At 39.5% G+C, this 11,238-nt stretch overlaps 1 pseudogene; it reads left to right on the top strand.

Moving 5' to 3' along the window:
• Positions 1–14: 14 nt before the first annotated feature.
• Positions 15–410, top strand: LOC102131007 (small ribosomal subunit protein eS12 pseudogene; annotated as a pseudogene).
• Positions 411–11,238: the final 10,828 nt, after the last annotated feature.

The following is an 11,238-nucleotide window of genomic DNA, read 5'->3' as shown; positions in this document are numbered from 1 at the left end:
AGTAAGCCACTGCCATGGCCGAGGAAGGCATTACTGCTGGAGGTTTAATGGATGTTAATACTGCTTTACAAGAGGTGCTGAAGACTGCCCTCATCCATGATGGCCTAGCATGTGGAATTCTCGAAGCTGCCAAAGCCTTAGACAAGTGCCAAGCCCATCTTTGTGTGCTTGCATCCAACTCTGATGAGCCTGTGTATGTCAAGTTGGTGGAGGCCTTTTGTGCTAAACACCAAATCAACCGACTTAAGGTTGATGACAAGAAACTGGAGGAATAAGTAGGCCTCTGTGAAACTGACAGAGAGGGGAAGTCCTGTAAAGTGGTTAGTGGCAGTTGTGTAGAAGTTAAGGACGCTGGCAAGGAGTGTCAGGCCAAGGATGTCATCAAAGAGTACTTCAAATGCAAGAAATGAACACATAAAACTTTGGTGCATACCAACATGCACACGCACCCAGTCACACACACAAATTATGGCTCTGTAATAAAGCTGTTTCAAACAGCCTGAAAGTCACAAATTCACTTATGTATTTCTCATTAATAAGTAAAAGTAATAAGCCTTCAGGGGTTTAACCTTTTCAGCTTGTTTCATCCGCACTCTTCAAACTTTGATGAGTGACTCAGAAACATTGAATATGCATACTTTTCCAAGGAACAAGATATTTAATCTTTTCCTTGGTTTTAGAATCTAACCTACTGAATGAAAATATTTTAGAGTTATGTTATAATTTGATGACTGCTTATGTGGAAATTAACTATCACAAAGAAAATTGGGAGACATTTCCAGTCATACGCTTGTCAAAGTGAAAAAAGTTTTAATGATATAAAAACATAACTAAATAAAAACACATGGAAATGCATGCACACACACACAAAGTAAGAAATTTATGATTAAGGATGACTTTGGATTTTTAAAATATAATCTTATTCTATGTACTTTATCCAGGTAGATTGTTATTTACCTTTTCACAGTATTTTCAACTGCGGCACATTATAATTTTTTCTGGGCATTGCTTTTATTATTTGATTGTTCTGATAATCAGGAAGTCATTCTTCATGCAATTTGAATTAACTCCTCTCTCCTTACAATCTACCTTGTGATTAAAAATGGGGAAAGATTTGGCTGTGTTCTGAAAATGTGCTGCGGCTGACCCGGCAGCCATAATTTCAAAGTTTATTCTGGCTCTTCAACTCTATACTGGGAGGCCTTGAGAAGAGTTTGAAGAAGGTTGCAGCGATTTCAATCTTTCTGTGTAAGAAAACTGGACTTTTTAAGAGGCCCCAGGTGTGGTACTCATGCCTATAATTTCAGCCTTTGGGAGGCCAAGGTGAACAGATCATTTGAGGCCAGGAGTTCAAGACCAGCCTGGCCAACATGGTGAAACCCCATCTCTACTAAAAATACAAAAATTAGCTGGGCGTGGTGGCAAGTGCCTGTAGTCCCAGGTACTAGGGAGGCTGAGGCACGAGAATTGCTTGAACCTGGGAGGCAGAGGTTGCACTGAGCCAAAATAATGCCACTGCACTCCAGCCTGGGTGACAGAGCCAGACTCTGTCTCAAAAAAAAAAAAAAAAAGAAAGAAAGAAAGAAAAAGAAAATATGACTTTTTTTATTGTATGAGGGATGGAGCCCCGGAGGCAGAACAGCTAGACAACTGAACAGCAGGGCAGGAGTTTGTCGGCCAAGTTACAGAAATGCTTACAAGACTTTGTAGAAACAGCAATTAAAATGTTATTTTATAGATATTTCTGTTTCTCTGAAGTAAATTCTCTCCATCGTCCCCAAACTTCAGCAAAGTCAGCTTTTCTGGAAAGCTTGTGTAAAAAGATGTTCATCAATCTTTCTCACTGTGGTTAAGAGGTAGATGGAGAATGCCAGAACAGGAGATGAGCCTCTTGTGTGGATCTATTCAGGCTAACGAGAGTTAGCAAATGCTAAATGGTCGTTAGTAGAAGCAGAGCCAAAAGTAATCACAGAGACTTAGGCTTCCTGATACTTCTTAGAAATTTGGGACAGAGTTAGACTGCCTGTATATATGGTTTTAAAAGAAAGCATCAAAATGTTCTGTTTGTATTAATACATACCGATTGTTTTTGGAGGTCAGTGAAAGGCTTGAATATACTTCTTCCTTAGGCTGTACTAATACTATAAACCTAACACAAGAAAAACTTTTCTTTATTTTGAGATAGGATCTTGCTCTGTTGCCCAGGCTGGTGTATAGTGGTGCAATCACAGCTCACAGCAGCCTAAACTCTAGGGCTCAAGAGATCCTCCCACCTCAGCCTACCGAGTAGCTGGGACCACAGGTGCACACCAACATGCTTAGCTAATTTTTTTGTTTTGTTGTAGAGATGGGAATCTCCCTACCTTGCCCAGGCTGATCTTGAACTACTGGGCTAAAAGGATCCTCCTGCCTTAGCCTCCTAAAATGTTGGGATTATAGGCGTGAGCCCCCGTGCAAGGCCCAAGAAGAGCTTTTGAAGAAGAGAATTGGCATATGTATGTGTGTTTAAAACTACCCTCTGGTAATATTATTCTTAATCTTACAACAATAAGATTACATTGATAAGGTCAGATTCAAGTTATTTTTTTAGGATATCTGCAGTATAATTTATAAGTTACTTTAACTTCTATTTATTCCCAGACCCGCTTTCCAAGGTTCATCACCCCCACTCTGCTAGCTAATGTTCCTGAAATTCTAGATTTCTAAATAATGTCCTCATATTGCAACTTCTTAATCTGTCATTTGGGACTTAGCTTTTTTTCCCCTGTATTAGTCTGTGTTTAATTTGGGGAAATGCAACCACTCTAGTAATTTAGTACAGGGAATTACCAATTCAGTGCAGTGATTACCAAATTGCTGGGAGTAGGGGATGGGGTAGGGAAAAACTGAGTGGGAGGCAAAGGCTATTGCAGGACTATTGGGTTCAGTGGCATACCATGGCGAGTAGGGTTGATACAGAGGTCAGGTGGCTGCTGTTGTCACCTCTGCTAATGCCCCACATCCATGAAGTCCTAAAGAGACATTGGGATGTGAAGTCTGCCTACTGCAAACATTCTTTTTCTTCTTTTCTTTTCTTTGAAGACAGCGTCTTGCTCTGCCACCCAGACTGGAGTGCAATGATGGATCTCAGCTCACCACAACCTCTGCCTCCTGGGTTCAAGCGATTCTCCTGCTTCAGCCTCCTGAGTAGCTGGGATTACAGGCACCTACCACCACAGCTGGCTAATTTTGTATTTTTAGTAGTAGAGATGGGGTTTCATTATGTTGGCCAAGCTCATCTCAAACTCCTGAGCTCAGGTGATCCACCTACCTCTCAAAGTGCTGGGATTACAGGCGTGAGCCACTGTGCCCGGCCTACTGCAAACATTCTTATCTGTCTAATCTTGTTTACCAGCTGCCTCAGCCACAAGGAAATGGCCTTTGCCTCACTTCTGCCTTCCAAATCTCAAATGAGTGCGTCTTATGACAGAACTTAAATTGCATCCAGAACTGTGGCTGCAGGACCTTTTGGGAAATGTGGTCATTTTTAGCTTCCCAGCCTTCATAATTAAGGGGGTACGCTGAAAGTGTGCAAATGTATATTGAAGGCCAAATGATAATAAGTTTCCTTCCCCTACCCCTGATGTAGTTACACTAGCAGTTTTGGCTAAAGCAATACTCAGTGTTTACATTATCATGACTGTGCAAATGTTATGCAATGTTTAGCCATGCTGTGCACTACGCCACACCTCTTTCGCGTGTAATACTTTTCCCTGCAGTTAACAATCCTCCCCTTTCATTTGCCAGATTTGCTAAGATATTCTTGCCGATTTACCAGATCTTATGATATCTCTGTCACATGCTTCTCAATAATCCTTTCAATGTATTTAAACATGAATTGGGGATGGAGGGGCAAATGTGACAGAGTTGGTGTGTAAGTCTGGCTGCTATTGTTCTGAATGTAGAGTAGAAAAAGCAGCTGAAAGTCTCAGTTTTCAGCATCCAGATTTTCACTTAATCCCTCACTTCCTGTTTTCAGTCTTTCATCCCCCACACTATGTTTGGTTTCAGGAGTTCAGGGTTTCTCTGAGCGAAAAATTCTGGTCCTTGATGGGTGAGGTGAAGTGGGAAAGGGACCTAGACTTCCAGTTGCTTCATAAACAAACAAACTGTACAGTCTTTCAACTAGGCCCTGGTTTCAGCTTGAGCCTCACTGCTACTTCCCATAGGAACTCTGCTGTCCTAGCCTCAAGCCTCCAGATAACACATTGGCTGGCTTTACTAGTTTCTCACTCTGTGGACCCTGAGGTTACACTGCTAAATTAGTTACTTCTGCTCTATCTTCTTTTCCACTAAATTTGTTGAGATATTTCTCACCTGCTATTGTCCGTTTATCTTTTTTTTTCATGTACTTTACTGCCTTTTAACTCTTCTCTTTTTTTTCTCCATTTTTGTGGGATTTGTGAAAACAGAAGAAATAGATGTTTGATCTGGTTTGGCTGTGTCCCCACCCAAAACTCACCTTGAACTGTAACAGTCTGCACATGTCATGGGAACGACCTGGTGGGATGTAATTAAATCATGGGGGTGGTTTCCCCTGTGCTGTTCTCGTGACAGTGAGTGAGTTCTCACGAGATCTGATGGTTTTATAAGCGTCTGGCATTTCCCCTCCCGGCGCTCATTCTCTCTCTTGCCACCCTCTGAAGAGGTGCCTTCCACCATGATTGTAGGTTTCCTGAGACCTCCCCAGCCATGCAGACCTGTGAGTCAGTTAAACCTCTTTTCTTTATAAATTACTCAGTCTCAGGAAGTTCTTTATAGCAGCATGAGAACGGACTAATACAATGTTCAATTAACTGTGCTAACTAGAATTGTCTGTGTCTTTCCCACCACAACCTGTATTTTCTCCACAAGGTTTTTTTGATTTTCCTGTGGTGATTATGACATTTTAGAAATGCTTTACTGCATTTTTATATATAAAGAAATTGAGGCTCAGAAAGATTAGCTAATGTATTCAAGATCAAATAGTTAGAAAGTAGCAGAGTCAGCTACTCGGGAGGCTGAGGCAGGAGAACGGCGTAAACCCGGGAGGCGGAGCTTGCAGTGAGCTGAGATCCGGCCACTGCACTCCAGCCTGGGTGACAGAGCAAGACTCCGTCTCAAAAAAAAAAAAAAAAAAAAAAAAGAAAGTAGCAGAGTCAGAACTGAAAATTTGGTCTCATTAAGTTCCAGGGAAGCATTAGGACCTGGAGAGTGACTGGTATTGTAGACACCCTGAAATATCTATTGAATGAATAAATAATTTTCACAGATTCTCATGCAGTCTTTGTGTGATCTACCCCATCATGTGCACTGGTAATATTCTGCATCTTGATCTGGCTTCCTATTTTACAGGTGTGTTCAGTTTGTGAACATTCTATTCTGGAAGGTTTTTTTTTTTTTTTTTTTTTTTTTTTTTTTTTTTTTTTAATCTCACGAGAGGGCAGGACCTGGAAGATCAGGAAGGGCCAGGACTTGGAAACGGTCATAGGGAAGATATTGAATGGACGACCCTTCAGGAAAATGCTGTGGGAAAATCTGGCCTGCAATCAGATCATGGTATCCAGGAGGAATTGTCATAGGAAAAACAGAAACAAAAAAACAAACAACAAAAAACCCCAAAAAACAGTCCAGTCCAGTATGGAAACACTGTGGAAAAATCTGGTCTGCAATGAGATTATGGTATCCAGAATGAATTGCCATAGAAAAAAATAAAAACAACAAACAAACCTCCAAACAGTCCAGTACAATAGAGCGAATGCATCTGGGAGACTGAAGACGTACCGAGTACAGTCAAGCAGGTGGAATATGGGAAAAGAATATGAAAAGCTAAAATTAAAGTGGATAAAAAGCATACTGTAGATTTTTAGTAGATATTAGGGCCTATATTCTGAAAGGGAAGATAGGAGTCAAGAACTAAAGCGTTGACAGGTTTTCAAGAATAAATTTACGATTTATTTCTTAAATTATCTCCAGTTTTCTCATATCCTTATAAAACTGTGGTGATACAACTAGCTTGGGTGCACTACAGGTTTGACATGTTTTAGTTGGCACATTATAGTTTATAAAAGAAATGACATGAGTATAAAAACAAATGTGATGCACTAAGTAAAAGAGTGCTAAGAGAAAGTACTGTGCTTATTTTTGTGTAATATTTTATTTTTAAACCATTTTAATTTTTAAAAACATAAATTACTCATGATTCTTTCACTTTTTTGAATATATAAAAATGTTTTTATGACATAAAGAGAGTTACTGTCAATGTCCAGTTTGACCGCAAACATTAGTTTACAACTTATAGCTGCATTATTGTTTAAATATTTTTTGGTAGTATGATAAATGGACAGAAAATCAAATTATACTTGCAAAACTGAATGAATTTTCACAAACTGAACACTTCTGTGTCATGAAAGCCAGACCAAGACAAAGAATATTATCAGCATTGCAGAAGCCCTCTTTGTGCACTGAAGCCTCCCACCTTCCCCAACAAGAGTAACAGTCTTGACTTCTAAACATTGTACATCAGTTTTACCTGTTTTTATATTTTATATTAAGAAAATCATACATTATATACTGTTTTTGTGTTTGACTTCTTTTCACTCATCGTTGTTTATGACAGTTATCCATGTCATTAGGCATAGTAGATCATTTATTCTCATTTATGTATATTATTCCACATTGAGAATATTTTATACTTTATTCTACTGTTGATGGGCTATAAACATGCCAATTATTTTAAAGGAAAAAAATTAATATAAAGGATTGGTTAAATAGGTGTTGGAGGACTGAAAGGGGAAAAGGAAACACTAAGATAATACAAAGACAATTAACTGCAGGAAGCACCTGTCAGACTTGTGGACAAAGGGGAAAGTTAAGATCATTAGAACCTAGAAGTTGAGAGGAGAAGTTCTATGGAGATGGAATCAAGATCTCTGAAGAGGGGTTGTGGCTCAGGGGGTGCTGATGCCTTGGGACCTTGTAAAAGGGGTCCCCAAGGATCCCAGATGGTACAGATTCCTCTGAGGGGGATGAGGAGACTGGCTCTGAGAGTGTGGGAAAAACTGAACACCGCAACCAATTGCCAATGCCGGAGTGAAGAACCATTGTTGTAATGATGCTGACAGAAGCAGAAAGCAAAACAGGAAGGAATCTAGTTCCTTCTCCCTCGGCAAGCCTTCCAGTCTCTCTTTAGCACTTCCCTTGGTAGAACCCAACATAGATTTATCTGGCAAAGTAGAAATACGTTTGCAGAATTCCAGCCTCGACGTTACAAAGCAGAGTACAGAATGATAGTTTTGGAGCTGAGAAATAATAACTGGAAAACCAGTTATATGTAGTTTCCAGGTATTAGCTCTCACTGATTGTCTTAGTCCCTTTGGGCTGCTATAACAGAATACCTTGGACTGTGTAATTTATAAACAATAGAAATGCATGACTCACAGTTCTGGAGGCTGGAAAGTCTAAGATCAAGGTGCCAGCAGATTTGATGTCTGGTGAGGGCCTGTTTCTCATAGATGGTGCTTCCTTTGTGTCCTCACATGGTGGAAGGGGCAAACAAACTCTCACAGCATCTTTTACAAGGGCATTAATTCCATTTACTGCCCTCCTGACTTAGTGACCTCCCAAAGGCCCTACCTCGTTTTTTTTTTTTTGAGACGGAGTCTTGCTCTGTTGCCCAGGCTGGAGTGCAGTGGCTGGATCTCAGCTGACTGCAAGCTCCGCCTCCCGGGTTCACGCCATTCTCCTGCCTCAGTCTGCCGAGTAGCTGGGATTACAGGTGCCCACCACCTCGCCCAGCTAATTTTTTTTTTGTATTTTTAGTAGAGACGGGGTTTCACCGTGTTAGCCAGGATGGTCTCGATCTCCTGGCCTCGTGATCCGCCCGTCTCGGCCTCCCAAAGTGCTGGGATTACAGGCTTGAGCCACTGCGCCAGGCCAGGCCCTACCTCTTAATATCAACACATTGTGGATGAGGTTTCAGTATATACATTTTTGAGAGACACAAACATTCAGACATTGGCATCAATAGTGCTACTGTGAATACTCTAGTATATGTTCTTTGGTAAATATATGTTTACAGTTCTCTTGGGTTTATATACAGGAGTGGAACTGTTGAGTCACAGCCTATGTATATATGCAATTTTAGTAGAAATTGCTAAAGAGTTTTAAAAGTTATACCAATTTATACTGTCACCAGCAGTATATGAAAGTCTCAGGTGTGTGGGTGTGTAGTAGCACCTCACTGTGATTTTATTTGTATTTCTTTGACAAGTAATGAACTTCAGCCCCCAAAATTAATTGGCCATCTTGATATTCTCTTCTGTAAAATGCCTATTCAGGCCATTTGTTCGTCTTTCTACTGGGGTGTCTGATTTTTTTCTTACTAATTTGTAGGAGTTCCCTATATATTCGGGATATTAGTACTTTGCCAGATACATACATTGTGAGTATCTTATCTCACTCCATGAATTGTATTTTCACTCTTAAAAGTTACTAGTTACTAGTGTCTTTTGAGAGAGAAAAATTATTAATTTTAAGATAATCCAATATTTGAAAAATTTCCTTCATAGTTTTCCTTTACATTCATAACTTGACTGACTGCCTGGTAGAGAGGCCTAGCTTTCCCCTCATCTCAGCTTTTGACATGCCTTCCTCGCTAAGCTTAATCATTTCTAGCTTTTGATTTAGAGTACGAAATGTGTGATCTTCCTTTCCTTGAACACTTAGAGGCCACTGTAGGTTTTTTAATTGGCCAATTTCAATATTGTTGTGTCTCAGGGAACAGGGAGGCCAGGGTGGGAGAATGAGAGAGAGACCGCTGGTTGGTGGAGTAGTGGGGACACACACAACATTTACCAATTAAATTTGCTGTCTTATATGGGCATGGTGCAGGGTGTCCCCAGTTACAATAGTAACGTAAAAGATCACTGATCACAGATCGCCATAACAGATATATTAGTAATGAAAAAGCTTGAAATATTGTGAGAGTTTCCAAATGTGACTCAGAGACATGAAGTGAGCACATGCTTTTGGGAAAATGGCACTGATAGACTTGCTATCTACAGGGTTGCCAGAAGCCTGCAATCTGTAAAAATCACAATATTTGTGAACTGCAAATAAAATGAAGTGTAACAAAACAAAGTAGGCCTGTAGATAATGGCAGTACTTTCCCAAAACTGATGAAACACATCAAAGATAGATATTGCTAAATTGCCTTTCAAAAATTTTGCAACAATGTATTGTTTCATTAATTGTGTATGAACTCATGACATCATTGGGTTTTATCAAATTAAAAAAAGGAATGCTAATCTGATAAGTATGCAATTTTGTCATTTTTATTTCCATTTTTAAAATAAAAAATAATTTTTTAATGTTTGCCACTTATTTTAATTTCTGTGAATGGTCTGTTTGTGTCCTGTTGCCAACGGTTTAGTTTAGTTAGTTTATCGTCATGCGGAGGGTTTACAATTTTATAAGGTTAGATTTATAAGTTTACGTTTATGGCTTTTGTGGTTTTGGATTATGCTTATGAAGGCATTTTCCCTTTTAAGATTAAAAAATATTTCCTCTTTTTTGTGGACATTTTATTTTTTTTAATGTAAATATTTGATGTTAAACCTAAATTTATTTTGGGGTACGGAGTGAAGCCACTCTTTGGGGAATTGTATAAAGTTGCAAAAGTGCCCTTCACTGCTTTTAAGCAACTCTTTTTCCCTCACCTCCACCCCTGCTCTTCTCTAGGGTATTTTCAAAGTGTAAAGAGCACGTAAATTGGAAGGTGCCCCTAACTCCAGAGTAAAAACAAGATTGTGGTTGCAATGTTGGTCCATTGAGGGGATAATATTCTGTATTTGCTCTTTTGATAGCAACTGTCATAGGTCAAGCTCCTTATGAACTCTATGATTAGAATAAAACAACTTTGGATGCAGGCACAGAGAGTCTTCAGAATTCCTAGTCTGTAGACAAGTTTTCTTGCTCAGCAGCATTGCCAAAGAAAATAGCAGGGAGATGGACAGCTGGGAAATGCAACCAAGTTGTGCATTGGGTCAGGCACAGAAAACCTTCTTTTGGCCTTTTTATTATTTATTCAAGAATAAAATCATTGTTCAAATAGATTATACTAAAAGGAACCATATTTCAGATTGACCTGTAGACAGGTTTGTATGAACATGTCATAGGGCTAACCACATGAAAGAAATCTTCCTATGAGCTTTCTTATTTCAATATTCATATAAAGAATCAGGCAGGTACATCTAATTTCATAAAATGTTTTTTAAGAAATATTTTCATGAGCATCTGTACCCATAGGATTAAGTAAATACCTAGCTTATCTAAGTGGAAGGTAAGTGAGATGCTATGATAAACAACTAGCTTGTTTCTTATTCAGAATGCTCTTATTTTTTTTCCTGCAGGTGTCCTCTTCTGTGAAGGCTTACTAAAATATACCATTATTGCAGTTTTTATTGTGTGCCCCTTTTGTCCTTCATCTATTATGTAGTTCATAAGAGAATATAACTGAGTCTCAGGTGTCTACATTTTTATAAGATCATGTAACAGACAGGTGTCTTTAGGGACAACCAGCATAATCTCTTCTTTGATTTAGTAATTTCTCTATAGCATCCTTGAATGAGTCTTCAAAACTCTTTTCAGTAACAGTAAAATCACCACCTTAGAAAGTAGCCAATGGTAGTGCTAGACAGTTTTTTTTTTGGGATGGAGTCTCACTCTGTCGCCCAGGCTGGAGTATAGTGGCATGATCTTGGCTCACTGCAACCTCCCCCTCCCAGGTTCAAACGATTCTCATGCCTCAGCCTCCCCAATAGCTGGGACTACAGGTATGCGCCACCATGCCTGGCTAAGTTTTGTATTTTTAGTAGAGATGGGATTTCACCATATTGGTCAGGCTGATCTCAAACTCCTGACCTCAGATGATCCACACACCTCAGCCTCCCGTAATGCTGGGATTACAGGCATAAGCCACGTGCTTGGCCTAGACAGTTTTTATTATAGCACATTTATTTCTTGTTTTGGCATAAATGGACTCAAATTCAGAAAAGAATAAGCTTGGTGGTGAAAGGACATGGGATCACATCATTTAAGGAATGTTTGCAAGAGCCTGAGCATGATTCTTTTGCTAAATACTCAGGAGAAACAGACAGCTTTTTGAGAATATAAAGTGACTATCCTATGTGAAGTAGATTAAGCCAGTGTGTTTGATCC

The sequence above is a fragment of the Macaca fascicularis genome, chromosome 5 (assembly GCF_037993035.2).
Source record: "Macaca fascicularis isolate 582-1 chromosome 5, T2T-MFA8v1.1".
Classification (NCBI taxonomy): domain Eukaryota; kingdom Metazoa; phylum Chordata; class Mammalia; order Primates; family Cercopithecidae; genus Macaca; species Macaca fascicularis.
Note: the sequence above shows the minus strand (reverse complement) of the source record. Positions and strands in the feature narration are given on the sequence as shown.